The sequence below is a fragment of the Octopus bimaculoides genome, chromosome 3 (assembly GCF_046866305.1).
Source record: "Octopus bimaculoides isolate indiv1 chromosome 3, ASM4686630v1, whole genome shotgun sequence".
Classification (NCBI taxonomy): domain Eukaryota; kingdom Metazoa; phylum Mollusca; class Cephalopoda; order Octopoda; family Octopodidae; genus Octopus; species Octopus bimaculoides.
Window position 1 is genome coordinate 83,687,255 of NC_142930.1, and position 15,400 is coordinate 83,702,654.

Sequence of the window (15,400 nt, forward strand, 5' to 3'; positions counted from 1 at the left end):
ATCATAGTGGTGTTGTAATAGTCATTTAACATCCATATTCCAAGCTGGCATCCATTGGACAGTTAGACAGGATTTGACTAGCCAGAGAGCTGCATTGGACTCCAGTGTCTACTTTGGCAAGGTTTCTAGAACTGGATGCCCTTTACGGTGCCATAATTCAGTGGATTAACATATTCAGCAAAGCAACAAACAAAATGCTTTACAGTATTTTAGTTGTAATCCTTTCCATTCAGAATATTCAAATTCTGCTAAGGTAAGCTTTATCTGTCATCCTATGGAGTTCGGGTAGTGGTGGATGACAATGAAATAAATTACCAGTGAAGTATTAGGGTAAAAAGATAATGGTTATTTTATCATAGCTCCTTCTTTTTTGAATAGTTTGTATGAAACTCTGTGCCTGACAAACATAACCCTTGTGGTTAATGTTACATTGGTTTAAAAACAATTTTTTTTTTATAAATAAAAATTTGTATCTTACATTATCATAAAAGCTATTTTACACTTTTTCTTTCAGACTGTCTGAAAGAAAATATTAGTGTTTGGACTAAATTCTTGTTTTAATAAGCATTTTGAGAACATCATCTTAATTTCTTTTTCTTTTGCAAAGTACTTTTAGTGATAGATATTTAGTTCAATTTTTTTTTTCCATCTTTCTATATTCATGTCTTGGTTTAGTTTGAGGTGAAGTCATAATGCTGGAATTGAATAATTTTTCTTATTAAAATATAATGGTTTCTTGAAATGGTTTACAGTCCTTTCTTCACTATTAATAATAGGTTAATATAGATGCAGGCATAGCTGTGTGGTAAGAAGTTTGTTTCCTAATATTTCTCAAACAATGAACAATAAAAGAGAATGGTAAGTTAGGATTCCTCCTCTTGAAACAAAAATTAAGTACATCTTGGAAAACGTGCATTAAAAAAAAAACATTTAAGGTTAATAAATGATGTTTGAGAATGTACAAGTAATTTATACAGACCTCAGTATTGCAATTCTCTGGAATATTCCTATGCCTATTCATGTAGGTTTTCTGTCAATGTTGTTTATTCTTTCAGTTGGAGATGTTAGACAAATTCCTTAACAAGTTTAACAGCTAGGTTGGCGTAATTCCTTAGCTTTTTAACTTGCTTCTACACATAATTAGTTTATTTGGTATTTCTATGCTGATAATTAGTACAGTATTGTCATTCTTGTCATGGAAAATGATGTCAAGCTTATCATATGCAGTCTGTTGGTCTATCTGCTGTAGTTTCATAGTATTTTCATGTCATTTTCTAAGACAAGTGGTGGTTCACATGAATACAACAGAGCTTTTTTTTTTCAAGGAGTTAAAATTTGATGGTTAGGTGTACATAGAGCAGATTTGCTATATTATTGCATTTTCAAGTATATTTTGTCTGTGCTAGTGTAGGAGATGTTGATACAATGTATAGTAGTTCTTCAGAAAATATACCACTTAAGTGACATTTATAATCTTTATTGTAAGAATTGTAGAAATTCCTGTCAATATATTTAGTAGTGATGGCCTTGAATTTTGTTCATTCAGGCTATAGTTAGTTTTAAATAGAGTATCTACTTTGCAGAAGTATTGGCCATGTCTTTATAGATGTCCACCTTGGTTGATTTATGTGTCATCAGTATTTTCATCTTGCCACTGCTTTTGATTTAGACTTTAGCTGTTCAAAATCTAATCCATTTTCTTGGCAGAATTTTATCAACTTGCTATCTTTTAACATAATTGACAAAGATTATGTTGCAGACTGTCTTAAGCTGCTCTTTAATGCTCATTAGTCACCTGCTGCCTTCTCTTATGGGGATCTTTAATCAGACTCATTGTGTAGTATGTGGTGGAGGTTTTTTTCTTTGTAGATTTCTTTTGTTCTGGTCTAATGAATCTAGATTTGCTTTGTTCCTGTTAGTGCATATCTGTTAAGAATACAAATAACATTCTTGCTCTGAGCTTATGAGATGCATTAAAAAAAATTTTGTGTCTGTCAAAATATTCATTTTCCATTTTTAGAGAATAGAATTGTTCACTTCATGAATTATCTTCTTTCTGTGGTGTTCCCTAATCAGTTTCTTAACTAATCAGTCTGTTTGATATTGTTACTTTGCATTTCCCCATCCAGAGGGCCTTTTATGTTCTTGCCATATTGCTCTAAAGAAATTCTAAAGCTGGTGACCACTTTCACTATACAGCTTTAGATGTTCTATTAAGAGGAGATGGTCAACCAGCTTGAAGACAATAAGCATAAGATGAATTTAAAGACTAGATGTTCAATCATCTTGGAATATCCCAGTTGTTATTTGTCTGCAGCTTCAGCTTACAGTTGTGGTGGTGGTGTTGGTCACTGTTAGAAATGACTGCTTCTTCATTTTGTTGAGATGAAGTTCATTGTGGTGTCCTCAAATTGATGCACTTCTAGCTTTTCATGCCAGTTATGTTGGGATTGACCAAAAACTTTCCTGTAATCAGTTGAGGAACACAATGGGTTCCTTTTGTTAACTTGCACATCATTCAGTAGAGTCATAACCTTTAGCTCAATGATTTACCCTTAGAATAGTTTTCCCTGCCACTGCATAATTTTTGAGGGAACAGAAGATATGAGCACCTACTGTTTTAAATTTGTTATAACTTTTGTTGTATGTACAGACTTGATTATTTTGTCTACTAATAAAGGAATGGATGAATAATATTTTTATGCAATGCATTAAGGAATTGATGAAAGAGTAGCCCCTCAGAAATGTACCTCCTTGGAGCCAGTACTTTCCTTAAATCAGCCAACCATGGATGATAGCACCCACTTGGTACATCATTCTTAGTATAACATTAGCACAGTCTATGTCCTTGTTATCTCCTCGAATAATTTCATCATCGATATTCGCCTGAGTAAGAATCAGACACGATTTCTTTCAGAAAAGCTTCAAATGCAAAAGCAGCCATTTTCATTCAGTTAAAAAAAAAAAAAAAAAAAAAAAAACTGCAATTGGTTTCAAAGTTTGTTTACTTCATAGTTAGTATATAAACAATGAAAATGGCATCAGAAAACAGAAGTTTAGCCTCATTTTGAATTGGGAGTAGCCTGTTTACAGCTTAAAGTATCGGAAATAAACTTTGTGATGTATTTCTTTTAAGCACCCTTCTCAAGGTGACAAAATGTGCCTGCAGCTACAGGGGCAACAAATTGCGATGACGAGGGAGCTGGTCAGTTGTCTTGTAGGACTTATACATAAATCCCTCTTGTTCTGCAGCAATTATACACTCTCTCTCTTTTGTTCTGCAGGAATTACATTCTCTCTTTCTCTCTCTTCCCCCTCTCTCTCCCTCTGTCCTTTTAAATGTTCAGTTACTCTGATAATATTTTGGATGGTAATTTACAAATTACTAACAAACGAGTAACGAGGTAGGATTACCTATTGGTAATTTCTCAAGGATTGATGTTCCACAAATAAGGAGCCATCTAGGTACTTGAATGTTGTCAGTGCCAAACTTTTCCAGTTTCAGCTGCTTGAAGCATGTCTCAAAATCAGAATATTATTATTACCATCTTTTACATGCAATGGCTTCTGTATATTCTAGCATTAAAAAAACAAACAAAGAAAAAAAAAAAAAGCAATGGTTTTAAAAATATTTTTTATCTTATATAAAGCCTGATTGCAGTCAAAGTAAGGCCTGGAGAGGAATTAACAGATATTTGTTTAAAGAATTAATGCAAAGATCTGGTTTTAGGTGGCCTCAGCAATGCTAATAATAAATCCAATTAAAATATATTGCAGAATTTAAAGATTAGCAGTGAATATGGATTTAAAAATTCCATAAATTCCATAAATAAGATGATGTTAATAATTTTAAAATATCTCTTTTAAGAATATTTACTCACTTGCTTCTACATCCAGTTGAAGGATTTCTATTTATGCGTAGTGTTAATAATACTATGTAATATCTTAAAAATATCAAACTCTAATGCAGCATTATCAGGAATCTTTGAGCTTCCAGGAATGGTTAGAATGTGCTAAGATAAAATACCGCACTCAAGTTTTTATCGTTCGTTTTTATTTTACATATAACGTGTTTAAATACTTACGTAATAAATAAGATAGCATGAACTGTGAGGCCATTTTCAAACTGGAAACATCCAACTTGTCTCATGTAATAGCACAGCAGTTAATCTTGAAGTTGAGCCAAGGATACAATTTCATTTGTTGGCCGTGGTTGAATTCTGAAAAATCTTCAAATTTTCTAACCTTCACCCAATACTGTAAATGTTTCATTGAAGTTGTTGCAGCAATAGCCTCAAGGTGACTTGAAGAGAGAGAGAGAGAGAGAGAGAGAGAGAGAGAGAGAGTTAATTAATACGTCAATGACAAGCATTGCATTCAGATTTATTATTTCTATAACTTTGTTCCAGTTTACCTGACTGGCAAAACCAGTTCTACTCCTAATTCACAGTTGACTTATTATTGGTGGGGAGGGTATCCAGCTGTAAAAACAATTGATTTAACAACAACAAACATAAATAATATCTACCTCACCCAGGGAAAGTGAGGCGTAAAATGTCAAAAACAAAACAAACCTAATGTAATACAAAATAGCTAAGCAGTGAAACATCTGATTTTAGTTCAGTTATAGCTTTCAGCTCAATTTTAATTGTAACTGTTTTTCAGCATCATGTTAAACATATTTAAATTGAATGAATAAAAAATACTTATAAAAATTTTGATTTATTGGTTCTAAGTTTAGAACTTTAGCAAAGTTTACTTTACATACAAAAATATGAAATCACAGCTAAATGGTTGTTGATTTTATTATTATTATTATTTTTTAAAGATAATAAAGCAGCCTAGAATTTGAGAAGTGTTATTCAGTTGCAGACCTTACATATTAATTAATCCCTGATCCATTCTAGAATTTTATCTCTATAGAATTCACTTCCTTTCCACATTTTCTCTCAAACTATTAAGTAGCTTACAAATCAGATCAGATTAAATATTAAAATGCTTTTGTTACCATATTTCTGTTGAAATACACTGGCTTTGTTTCATTTAATGTTGAAATAATGAAGAATTTAGTAAAATAACGTTTTCATCATTAAGCCAGTGTTTAGAGCACAAATTCACATGAAATTTGGATGGAAAAATATTGATTTAGATGACTTTAACCCTTTAACACTCAGATTCCTCTGTCAAAGGTGATTCTTATTTATTCACGTTGCTTTTAATTATTCATGCATCATCTGGTAGCTTTAAGATTTTGATGACATGATTGTATAATTTTCAAGATGACATGGTAGGGTAGATGTGAGAAGCCTGATCTGGCTAGTGTGAACATAAAAGAGGTAAAATATTTGGGCCAGATATGGTTGGTTTAAATACTAAAGGATTAAAACAGTAAGTTTGTATCATTGAACCAGGAGCTGTCTCAGATGGAGTTGTATTAAAAGGGTTAATTGCTTTTATCATATTTTCTGGTTTCTAACCCTCATAGCCTGAAAATATTATTTACTGTGTCCATTCACTTTCCATGAGTAAAAAACAACTGATTCATGGAGCCACAAACAGTTTTGTTGTCGTCTGTGTTTATTGGCCCAAAATGTATTGATTCAATGTAATTCTCTTAAAACATATGCACTTAATATTTTGGTTCAGGTTAACTGCCTTTATGGCATGCTATCACAACTATGCTAATTTGGACTAGATACCATGGATTATTAGGCCACTTTTGTTTCATATGCCATTGAAGTTACTTCTTTTATCTTATTTATCTTCAATGTTGTTGCTTAGCTTTACTACTTTTGTTTGATGAAATGGGGTGGGGGAAGAAAATAAAAAGCAATATCCCTCTTTGAATAGGTTATTGGATAATGTGACAGTAAGTCACTTCAGCTTTGTAAATCATTTGAGAAGCTGTTATTATTATTCTGTTTAGGGTGGCAAGCTGGCAGAATGGTTAGAATGCTAGGCAAAATGCTTTATGTTCTGAGTTCAAATTCTGCCAAGGTTGACTTTACCTTTCATCCTTTTGGGGTCAATAAGATTAGTACCAGTTGAACACTGGGGCCAATGTAATTGACTTAACCCCCTCCTCTGAAATTTCTGGCCTTGTGCCAAATTTGATGCCATTATTATTCTGCTTGTTATATATATGATTGTGAGTTACACTTTTTACAAGCACAATTAATGAATGAAATTAAAAATATAATCTAAATTTTCAACATAATGGAAAGATGTATTGAAAGATCTATAAGAACAGTTATGTAGGCACAGGTAGGATTGTACAGGTATGGGTGTATGGTAGGAAGTTTACTTCCCAACTACATGGTTCTGGGTTCAGTACCACTGCATGGCACCTTGATCAAGTGTCTTCTACTATAGCCTCGGACTAACCAAAACTTTGTGCATGGATTTGGTAGACAGAAACTGAAAGATGCCTGTTGTATGTATATATATATATATATATATATATATGTACACACACACACACACACACACACACACACACACACACACACACACACACACACGTGTGTCTGTATCTGTCTGTCTTGGCATCATGTGGTAATTGTAAACGAGTGTCAGTGTCACACAAGCAGTGTCACTCATTTCTAATATTCTGTAAGAACATGTCTGGCTATGGGAAATATTACCTTGTTTGGAAACAGGTGAGGATTGGCAGCAGGAAGAACATGGCTGTAGAAAATATGCTTCAAATAAATGCCATCTGATCTGTGCAAGCATGGAAAAGTGAATGTTAAATGATGATGATAATGCATCGCATAATGTTCTCAATGTCTAACCCTATCTTGATTCCTTAGTATGGTTTTTCGTTTATAACTAGTACTTCAAATATATGAAATGTGTGTTTTATATATTTGAAGCAGACATAAGGTTTGAAAATCGATTAAGGTTGTTCATCATTTTTTCAGTCTGCTGCGAAGAAATGGCTAAAATTTGCCCTGTTTATAATTATACCATATGTTACATATTACACATTCATTAAATCTTGGTCAAATTAACAATTGACCACAAGTTGTAATAATGTTAGCACAATTTCTAATAATGACTTAATTAAAAAAATCAAAGAAATCTATGATTCTCCAGATACTTCCAGATCTGTTTGAGACTCTGAAACAGATAACTCATATTTAAACATAATATGGTTGATAAGTTTTGATATAACTCTTGAGTAATTAATAATTGCCCATAAATGGATATCATCAATATGAAAATGGTGTATGTAAGTGGACAGTTCAAACTCTTTAATACTTTGAAATTTTATGTTGGATCGACTGCAAATTACAAAAATAATATATAAGTTATTTGCATTGTTAATTATTCTCTAAAGAAAAATTCAAGTATTCAGACTTTTCTTTTATTTATATGTATGTGCGTGTGTGTGTGTGCATGCATGATATATATATATATATATATATATATATATAAATATATATATATAATGCTGTTTTAACTTATTTTTCCATGCTTGCATGGGTTGAGACTACATTGAGGCGAAATCTTCTACACTCAGAAACCCTTCTTGGTACTAATCTCACCTGTTTTCTAGCAAGATAGTGAACCACCCCCCCACCCATTCTATTGAACAACACACTTTTGTGAAAGACTGGAAACAAACAAAGCTGTTTGTTTGAATGTTAAGACTTTTGTTTAGAAATGACACACAACTTGTGAAGATGTGAGTTCACATATGCGCATGTGCATGCAGACACATATGATGAGCATTTTCAATTTTTGTCTACCAATTTCATTCATATGGTATTGGGTAACCTGTGACTATTGACCTGTAGACAATTTCCATGTTATAGGGACAAACCTGTAACTGGAATTCCAAAGTGAACTTCCTTACTACATTGCCATCATCATCATCATTATCATCATTTGATGTCCGTTATCTATACTGGCATGGGTTGGACGGTGTGACTAGAGCTACAAAGCTGGAGGCTGCACCAGACTCCAGTCTAATTTGGCATGGTTTCTATGGCTGGATGCCCTTCCTAATGTCAATCACTTTACAGTGTGCTGGGTGCTTTTATGTGGCGTTGCACAGATGCTTTTACATGACACTGTACACATGCTTTTATGTGATGCTGCATGGGTACTTACGTGATGCTGCATCAACACTTTTATGTGTTGCTGTACACAGGCGCTTTTACATGGCACCACCACGAGTGCATTTGTATATGTGTGTATATATATATATATATATATATATATATATATATATACATATATATATATACACACACACACTTTGTTGGATAAACTTTTTAAGACAGTGTTTTATGGTTGGGTGCCCTTCCTTATGCCAACCCTTTAATAGCCTTGTAGGAAATGCAGAGATATGGTGCACTTAATTTAAAAACTGGGATACAATATGTATATACGACATTGTGAGACCAAGAGAAATTCATGTTTAACTTTTGTAAGTAATAAGTGTTAATGGGACTGTGCTTTTAATGTAGCTGTTGAACTTGAGTTTCTCTAGTAAATGATGGAGATAGGCAGTGATCATGGAAGTTAGTGAGGTACTGAAATAACTTAATAATTGATTTTATAGTGTGGACAAGTGCACCTGCTCTTACTTTGCTTGGCAGCAGCTGTCATTGTAGATGTTAGATGATGATTAGAAAGAAACAAAATAGTGTAAAAATGTAGATAAGTAATGAAGCCTATGTTTGTATAAATGAAATTATCCTAATTAAGTATTGGGATGATATGAAATTGAGTAAATAAAATTTTAGCACTGGAAAACTTTGCTGTACATAATGGTAGTGATTTTTTTGCAACATTGTCACCATGCCTGCAGCACCCTGTGTTGTTCTTGACAGAAACAATTTACAGTTGTCCCTGTTCACATAAATCAGTTGAGAAGAACTAAGTTATTTTACTCAATGACTGACATTGAGATTTATTGATTGTAACTGCAAATTAAAATCCATTCAAACTGGAAGCTGTAATTGTGTATGGGGGGGAATTCAATAATATCAGAAGGTCTGTTTCATTTCTAGTACAATGACATGTTTTCCATACTGTTCACCTTCTGTAACAGTGTTGCCTTCAATCATTCATTAACCTTTTAGCATTCAAACTGACTGTATCCAACCCAAATATTCTACCTGCTTTATGTTCAAACATTACTGATCCAGCCTTTCATGCTTTCCCTACAATGACATTCTAACAATAAACAATCACATCATCGAAATCTCAAAGTTGTGAGATAATACAGGATTAATTTAAAACAATATGAATAAATAATAGGCGTAGGAGTGGCTGTGTGGTAAGTCGCTTGCTTACCAACCACATGGTTCCAGGTTCAGTCCCACTGCATGGCACCTTGGGCAAGTGTCTTCTTCTATAGCCTCGGGCCGACCAAAGCCTTGTGAGTGGATTTGGTAGATGGAAACTGAAAGAAGCCCGTCGTATATATATATATATATATATATATATATATATATATATATATATATATGTGTGTGCGTGTGTGTGTGTGCGTGTGTGTGTGTGTGTTTGTGTTTGTCCCGCCAACATCGCTTGACAACCGATGCTGGTGTGTTTACGTCCCCGTAACTTAGTGGTTCGGCAAAAGAGACCGATAGAATAAATACTAGGCTTCTAAAGAATAAGTCCTGGGGTCGATTTGTTCGACTAAAGGTGGTGCTCCTGTATGGTCACAGTCAAAAGACTGAAACTTGTAAAAGAGTAAAAGAGTAAAGAGTAAATAAGCATAATATTTGACAGAGTAATCAGAATGTTGAAGGGTTAATGTAAATACCTTTTTCGAATTCTTATTCCGTTGCACAGCTTAATAGCCTTAGTTAAAATTTGAAATATCATTAAGCTTTACTTTTTTATCAAGACTGGTGTATGTTACTAGGGTGAGGCACTTCATCAGAGTTACAGCTGTTTCAGAACTCCATCAGGTGATTTCACAAATTGATATCCCCCCCTCATTGAAAGAATCAGTGTTTTTGTAAATGATGGTTTCACCAACATGTTGTTAATTTGCTAATTTATAGAATCAATGACAGATTTGGTAAGGTATAGCATTGCTCAGTCTATGGAGTGAATTTCCAAGAACTTGAGCTGCCATTTAATCTTCAACTTTAACACCATTTAGAAGCTGAATCTTGCCATCAATCCAGTTTTTCTTCAAAATTTACCTAAGTTATTTTACTCAATGACTGACATTGAGATTTATTGATTGTAACTGCAAATTAAAATCCATTCAAACTGGAAGCTGTAATTGTGTATGGGGGGGAATTCAATAATATCAGAAGGTCTGTTTCATTTCTAGTACAATGACATGTTTTCCATACTGTTCACCTTCTGTAACAGTGTTGCCTTCAATCATTCATTAACCTTCAATCATTCATTAACCTTGTTGCTATGAAATATGTGTTTAACAACTTCAGACTTATACTTTGACATCTGTGATGCTTCATCATAACAGAAGACACCAATCTCAAATTATTTATTCCATTTTGCTGTTGGCAATTATCAGATTGCCAAATCAGTTTCATAAAAAATAGCACAAAATTTTCAAAATATAATGGATTGTTAGAAAATAGCCCATAATGAAAATTTTGCTAATAAATTAAAGCATAACAATTGCTTGTAGGTTAAATTAACTTAGCTGATAATTTAATATGATATTTTATAGGATTTGTACCTTTAAAATTTAATATTTTAAAGAAGAAATTTGCTCTAATTAGTATAACCCCCCCCCCCCCCCAAAAAAAAAATATGCAGTCCTGAAAAGTAGCCTACTCTACTGCAGTTGTATCCCAGTGTTGTAACATAAGTACTTGAAATATGGAATGTTGTATGGGTTGTAGAACAATACAGCCAGTACTAGTTGATCCAAAATCAAAATCCTTCCAAATACTAAGTATTTGATTGAAATATGTCCTTCCGGGGTTGCCATTAGCATCTACAAAGGAAAGATTTGAACTTGGACTGTTCAATTTAGAATCCATTAAGATGTCAAAAACACACCATCGTTCACGGTTCTATGCACCTTTTTTGACTGTTTGCATCAGTTCTCTGTGGGTTGTTGTTGGAACTGTCTGGAGATAATAGAAATACTTCTGATGTATCTGCTGCAGACAATGCGAGGATAATCTGATGAAGGGAAGTTCTGTTTCAAAGACAGGAAGTTCCATTTCAGTAACAGGAAGAATCCCAATTTATCTGAGATTTCATAAAATAGCAATATTGAAATGAACAGATCTTGAATTTGAGGTGCAGAACAAGTTTCAATTTGACAGACATGATTTATATCTCTTCTATCAAATTCATCATCAGAATTGATTAGGCCTATCTTTAAAGCAGCTTCCTTGTATGTTTGATATTGCTGTCTCTAAAAGTGTTCAGTTCCTGAAATGAGTACATATAATAAAATCATACTCAGATAATCTTTCATAACCTTGAGAAATGTCGAAGTATATTCTTCCAATTGGCAACCCACGTTTTTTTCTTTATGCTGGTGTATTTTCATTAGCACACACGCTAAATTGCTTTCATTCATCTTAGAATTTTCAAATTGCCATCTCATTGTTCTCATCTCATATATGTAGTGAGGAAAAGCAAATAAAACGAGTGTTGTATTTTCATGAAATCAAAATGAAAGTATATCATAGCATTTCTACAAAGAAAACTATCTTCATCTACACACAGTGTGGGATGAAGTAAAATAAATTGAAAGTATTATATTTCTTCTAAAACTACCTCAGCCAAACACTTCATTCAGAAAAGATATACTATATTTTCTGGCTTGCAAGTTTATGTAGTATATAGTGTAAACAAGTAGTGTAAACATTTGAACATTATCACTATCTTTCCAGATTCTGCTGCATTTCACATGGAATTTTTGGTCTGAAAAATTTGACTTGTATGCTGGAAAATAGGTAAAGGGTGAATTTCAGGTCAAATTTCTTGAAGGTCAATACCAAAGTATGGTATGCAATGTTATTTTAGTAACCGAGAAGTAGAAATAGATGACATATAAAGTTTCCTCCCTTTCATTCTTGTTACCTAGAGTCTTATTATTTCAAGATGTTGAGATAGACATTATCATAGTGCTAAATTCAGGGTAAATAATATCTGTGAATCAATCAACTAATTCTGAGTTCAAGTTGAAACTGGTTCATTTAACATTACTAATGTGTTTAAGAAAAGAAAAAGAAAAAAAAAAGTCGCTAGCTTATAAAGCACAATCACAAATTATATATTTTTAGCTTTGTACTAATGAAAGGAATCAGTTACTTGTTGGGGTAAAGGCTGGATTCTGAGACAATGGTGATGGTTTTGTCTATATTAGTCTGTATGAAAATTTGATAAATTCAATTGCTCCAAGCATTGAAGTTTCTAACATTTTAGGTCTCTTGTTCTGAGAGAGAGAGAGAGAGAGAAAGTGCCAAGATGAATTAAGGGGCAGGAAGTTAATAATTGGAAAGGAAAGATGGCTAAATGCCTCAAGTAATGACAGAAGGGAAAAGGGTGGTGGTGGTGTTCAAGTGAGGAAGCCGATCAGTGACCGCACCCAGAAAGCTATTTAAAAGTATTTTAGTGAAGGACACTCATAAAATTCAATTTGCAGAAGGGGGGAAAATGAGGAGAGGAAAGTCCAAAGAGGAGTATGAGGTGAACCCAGGGAATGGGGAGAAGCTAAGAACTAGCAAGGAAGGGGCTGAACTAACTGAAGTTGACAATATAAGTTGTGTGATATGAAACCATGGAATTAGTGACCAAGACATAAACTTCATCTGAATAAATATTGGTTTCAAATTTAGGCACACGACCAGCACTTTCAGGGATGGGCAAGTCAATTACATCAACTCCCAGTGCTCAACTGGTACTTATTTCATTGACTCCAAAAGATCAAAGGCAAAGTCAAACTTAGTAGAATTTGAATTCAAAGCATGAAGATGGACAAAATGCCGCTAAGCATTTTATCCCGCACATTAACGATTCTGCCAGCTCACTGACTTCATCTAAATGAATATTAAATATTTTGCAGTAAATTTAGTGTAATAAGCCAAGAAATGTCAAGAAGAATCATTTCCTCCCTTTTATCTTTTACTTATTTTCAATCATTGGACCGTGGCCATGCTGGGTCACCATCTTGAAGGTGACCTAACAAATCAACCCCAGTACTTAATTCTATTGGTCTTTTTTTTTTTACAAAACTAAGTTACAGGGATGTATGCAAACCAACATCAGTTGTCAAGTGGTGGTGGGGATACAAACACAAACACACAGTGGGCTTCTCTCAGTTTCCATCTACCAACTTCTGTCACAAGGCTCTGGTCATCCTGGAGCTGTGATAGAAAACATTCGCCCAAGGTGTCTAGGAGTGGACCTGAACCCAAAACCATGTGGCTGGGATGCAAATCTCTTACACACAGACATACCTGTAAATGATTCATAGAAGGTAGGTAGAAATAACCCTGAAATTTCCATTAAAATTGATTACATATGGGATTCAGTAATCTTACAAGCTGTAGGGTGACAACTCTGAACGTATGTCAATCTTACTGAGTTTCCTCAGTAAAATGTAGTCTAGCTTTTATAACAGATATTTGCTAAATAAAGAATTCAATGAATACAGTAATGTTTTCAGTTAAAAGTATGACTGAGCTTTCTCTCCAGAGATGCCTGTGGCTGCTATAAAACTCAAGATGGATGCCTGCTTTACTGCTCTTGTAGAAATTGGTCCTTCTGTACCAAGTTGTTACTGACCAGCATCAATTGGGATAACATGTCAGTGCACTGTCTGGCCACTTTGATCCTAGTGGGGGATATAGAGCAGTCCATGAATTTGACACAGCATCGATGAATTGGGTGATTTTGAATGTAAATTTGAAAGAATGGGAGACATTATACAACTACTTCAATCTTTCAGTACCAAGTAGTGACTACAACTATTCTGAATTGGGTAGGTATGTTCAGCTATCCATATTGGGCAGTTATTGCAGCCACTCCTTAGAGAGCAGTTACAAATACATTCATCCTTCCATATTGAGTAGTTACTATATTATTCTGTTGATTATTGAGTATGTCACTTGTAGTTGTGATTTTTGTTAGTAGGAGATCTTCATGCATTTTGGTTGAGATCAGACTAGGCATTTTTGTAATCATAAAACTCTTGTGACTGTAACTAGGTGTGTTGTAATTAAACTTCATTCTGTTTACTCTTTTTTCTTTCTTTGACTCTTTTACTTGTTTCACTCATTAGATTGTGGTCATGTTGGGGCACCGTCTTGAAGAATTTTAGTTGAACAAATTGAATCCAGTACTTATTTATTGAGCCTGGTACTTATTCTATCAGTCTCTTTTGCCAAACCTCTAAGTTACAAGGACATAGACACACCGGCACTGGTTGTCAAGCAGTGGTGTGGGGACATGATGGGCTTTTTTCAGTTTCTGTCTACCAGATCCACCCGCAAGGCTTTGGTCAACCTAAAGCTATAGTAAAAGACACTTGCCCAAGGTGCCATGCAGTGGAACTGAACTTTGAGCCATGTGGTTGGGAAGCAAACTTCTTAACCACATAGCCACGCCTAATACCTTTGTTTAAAGAAGTTTCATCAGAATAGTAAGCAGATTGAGCTCCCAACTATGCATAATCTGGATCTATGCATTTGTTTTCTAATCTATTTTGTCTATTTATGAATTAAAAATACCTGCTACTAATTGTTTTGTGCGAGTGTGAGTGAGTGTGTGTGTGTGTGTGTGTGTGTGTGTGTGTGTGATACACGTACACAAGTAGAGAAGTGGTTTGTTGGGCAGTTATGATTGGCCTCTATATCTCAGTGCAGTTTGTTGATTACATATTGGTGAGCTATATTTAAATTCCGTGCTCAGTTGCATGTTAACAAGTTATGGCCTTGATTTGAGGACAGTCGAAATTTATAATGAGGCTGCAATAGGATTCACTTGATGTGTACTTGGAAGAGCAGATTATGTTTTCGTATTTATATTTCTCTGCCTTGTCTATGTGTTGTTGGTGATTTATCAAGTGAATGGCTTGATTTACTACTAGTAAATCTTCTGAAGGCTGTCTGACTTCATACAATCTATGTCAATAACTCACTGATTAAACACCACACTAATTTCAATGATCACCCCTCCCCCCATTTTCAGCTGACTTTTCATATATGCCAAATTTCCAACTGCTTTTACTGTCTGTACATCATATCTTTATCATTTTCTCCTTACTTTTTTTTATCTGTCTTCCACTATTTATCTCTCTCTCTCTATATATATATATATATTTATATATATATATACATACATTCACACATACATACATTGTGTGTGTGTGTGTATACACATATCAATCAATGATCTCTTCCAATCCTTTGTTCTTACAAATGCTCTGACT

At 34.0% G+C, this 15,400-nt stretch overlaps 1 protein-coding gene across 5 annotated transcripts in view; it reads left to right on the forward strand.

Moving 5' to 3' along the window:
* The window catches only part of LOC106881021 (F-box/LRR-repeat protein 20), a 433,574-nt gene that overhangs the window by 226,680 nt on the left and 191,494 nt on the right, over nt 1-15,400 (forward strand). The window lies entirely within an intron of this gene.